This window comes from Pygoscelis adeliae, unplaced genomic scaffold, assembly GCF_000699105.1.
Source record: "Pygoscelis adeliae isolate BGI_AS28 unplaced genomic scaffold, ASM69910v1 Scaffold130, whole genome shotgun sequence".
Taxonomy (NCBI): domain Eukaryota; kingdom Metazoa; phylum Chordata; class Aves; order Sphenisciformes; family Spheniscidae; genus Pygoscelis; species Pygoscelis adeliae.
In genome coordinates, this window is record NW_008824031.1 from 3,137,930 (window position 1) to 3,141,187 (window position 3,258).

Sequence of the window (3,258 nt, forward strand, 5' to 3'; positions counted from 1 at the left end):
CATTGCAGTTCTAATGCCTGCAATTTGCAAAAATTCAATCTTGATGTCAAAGTACACAACACCCCAATTTTTAGTACAAGGAGGGAGCCAGGGATGGAGACCGTCACGCATATCCAACACTGAACTGCATCCATGAACACGTTGAGACTTTCCTTCCCATGCTGCCCTTGACTAGATGAACTGCAGAACTTGGAATTCTACTAAAAATGACACTTTACACATGCAGAGTAAAGCAGCAGGGAAGAACAACAGCACGGAAATCAAAGGCTTAACATTTTTTGGCGGGTGGAGAGGATTAGTGACCTACAGTTGTTGTATATAATTTTAGAGACACTCGCCCTGTTAACCTACTTACAAAGCCAATAGTCAGTAGCAATTGAAGTCACAGCGGCAACGATATTTTGCTGTCAGTCCTCCAGTAGAAAAGATCTCCAGGAAGAAAACAAAAACACCCTCAAAGACTATATAAATATGTATATATCACAATTCCCAATACCAAATAATCTTTTACCTTATTTTCTCCCTAAGTTCTAAGATCTTTCTACTGTATACTTTCCTTACTGCTTTTCTAGGGGCTTTTTTGTCTGTCTTTCTCTTCTTTCCCACTAGAAGAGAACGCGTCTTCCTGCTTTGCAGACACCTAATAATCTTTCATTGTAAGTTGCCTCCCCTTTCCTCCCAATTCTCTAGTCCTTTCTCAACCTTAAAAAAAAGGTATAGAAAAAATGAAATGTGTTTGTGATTTGCCAAAACAAACATATACTGACTTTAAACTATTCATTTATGAGGGTATGGGCTTCCAGCAGGCAGAGCTGGGAGACCAGTTATATTCCCTTTGCCAGCCCTTCACTGCTGTAGTTTCTATGTCACCACTTCATCACCACAGGTTAAAAAGTATAAGATAAAACCTAGCGTGACTACAGCACTCTCTCTTATGCTACAATCACACCTTTATTCTGTTGCACAAAAATACACAACTCTCCCTCCCTTGGCTTCTTTTCCCCATACCACATCTTGAAATCTCCAATTTCATTCTCTCCCACCACTTTTGGTGTTCCTGAACCATACGCCAAATATGCCAGGAGGTTTCAAATACAAGCATCATGTTCAGAAAGTACCCACCCACAGGCATTAAAAAAAAAAAAAATTAAGCCTTGGCAATTCTTTAAAGGAACTGTGCACAAGAGCACAGACATCCGAAACCAATGTGTAATGAGCAGTCTTCAGACATCATAAGATTGGGCACCTTCAATTAAGAAACACTGTTATAATAAAAAAACTAATGAAATCCAGTTATTGCATCATCTAAGCTATCAGAGATCAAAACGTGTTATTCCTGCAATACCTATTCATACAAAGCCAGTTTAGGACATTGGAGTAGATTTAAGTCATTCCTATTTTTAAACTGCCTTTTCATCTGCAGAAGAACTATGATTGTCTACTTATCAATTTATTTATGTTCCAGTGGTTTAATAACAAAAGCTAAAAATTAGGATTTCTGGCTTTTCATATTTTCAGCATTGCCATATCTACTAATAGAACAGCTGGACTTCAGTATTGAAAAAACATGTTCTTCTTCTCTCACTTAAACTTTTCATTATGGACAAGAACAACGTAAAGATGTAAAATACAACAAGATCTTGAAATCGTTTAGAAGACAAACTGTATTAGCATAGACTGGTAAGACTTCATAAAGAATTTTTTGTCACTGATGCCAACTACTGCCATCTTACACAGTTTTCCAAGGTACCAACAGTAAATATGCTTACACGATGATCAAATTCTCTGAATCCATACAAGAATGGCTTCTCAAAATCGGTATCATCAAACTTAATTGCAGAAGGACTTCAGGAAAGCCTAAAGACTGAGTCATTTAGCACCCTCTTTTGATTAGAATTAATTTGCTTTGCTACTGAATGCACTTTACCTTTCCATATTCTAGGTCCAGCTATTATTGGAAGCTTCTCATCAAGTCATATTTCAGTAAAACACCTACCATTTTCATGTTGGAACAAAGCAACTTTTATAACCTCATAGTGCCGTCTGCTTGCAATGCCCAAACTCATGATACATCAATGTTTCCGTTACCAAGCTTTATGACAAGGGGTTTCCCAGTTCAGCCATAAAAAACTGATTCAGTCCAAATGTTCAAGTATTTCTCATCTTAAAACAAAAACCCTCTCCCTAATCACAATAAATGACATTTACGTCTACATTAATCCATACACGGTGTACGGATTGCCATTTATAGACATTTTTAGCCAAATGGCTCATTTTAAAGGACAACATACGGTACATGTTATGATCTCTTCAGTTATAACTCCAACAATCAGTGTAGCCTTTAAATCCAGCCTTCTATGCAAGTCAGTAGCTATTTTAAATACAGATTTTTACTATTTCAAATTACACTATTTCATTTGTCTAAGCTAAATACCGCTAGTACACCTTCACATCATACACTAAACTGCTTTTTGGTCTATGAATGCAAGTTCAGATTAGTGCACAATAATGCTACATGCATTCTACGGGACAAACCTGCAAGGAAAAATACACAGTTCTACTGAAGGAATAAAAAACGCACCAATTACAATATACAAGGCTCGGTTAAATCTCAACAAGCTAGAGAAGTCACTGACCCAAGGAGACTGCAAATTTCAAATTGCATCATTGGAACTTCCCACATTTTACTACTACAGAAACAGAAAAAGATGAAAAACGTCCTAACGCATGGTAAAGATCCACACAGAGGTGCACGTACCGTCTTTCATGTCACACACAAGCTCAGATCGGCAGAACACGAGATTATGCCTCTTTGCATTAAGACCATTTCTCTTGTTTTTCCGCAGATAATTCAGATCTTAGACACTTGAAGATACAAATAAACCAAGATGTAAATGCCTTACCTTCCGATTTTACAAGCCGCTGCAGTTCTCAGATTATGAGTCAGTCATAGGTTCATCTGCAGAGGAATGACTCAGTATAAACTTTTAAACACTCGTTATTTTTTCTAACCTACAACACGGTAATTAATTTAACATATTAAAACGCGGTGCTGCAAAACAGCGCGTAGAATGAATGGCGTGAAAACAACACACTTTTCTTTCCGCTCACGCCAGGCAGACGGGCTTATAGCGCAGGGCCGTCGTAGGCAGACAGACTTTATAAAAATATAACTCCTTCCGCACCGATTAGGGGCAGCTCCGTGCCAACGGCAAAGGATTTTCCCCGGCGGCGACCGCCGAAGTCCCCATCGCACGG

At 38.4% G+C, this 3,258-nt stretch overlaps 1 protein-coding gene across 1 annotated transcript in view; it reads right to left on the reverse strand.

Annotated features, from left to right (window-relative positions):
- TRAF3 (TNF receptor-associated factor 3) overlaps nt 1–2,921 on the reverse strand; it is a 69,812-nt gene extending 66,891 nt beyond the window's left edge. Inside the window, exon 1 of the mRNA XM_009327963.1 lies at nt 2,904–2,921. The gene's annotated coding sequence lies outside the window, so the exon portion shown is untranslated. The remainder of the gene's footprint in view (nt 1–2,903) is intronic.
- Between the last annotated feature and the right edge of the window lie 337 nt (nt 2,922–3,258).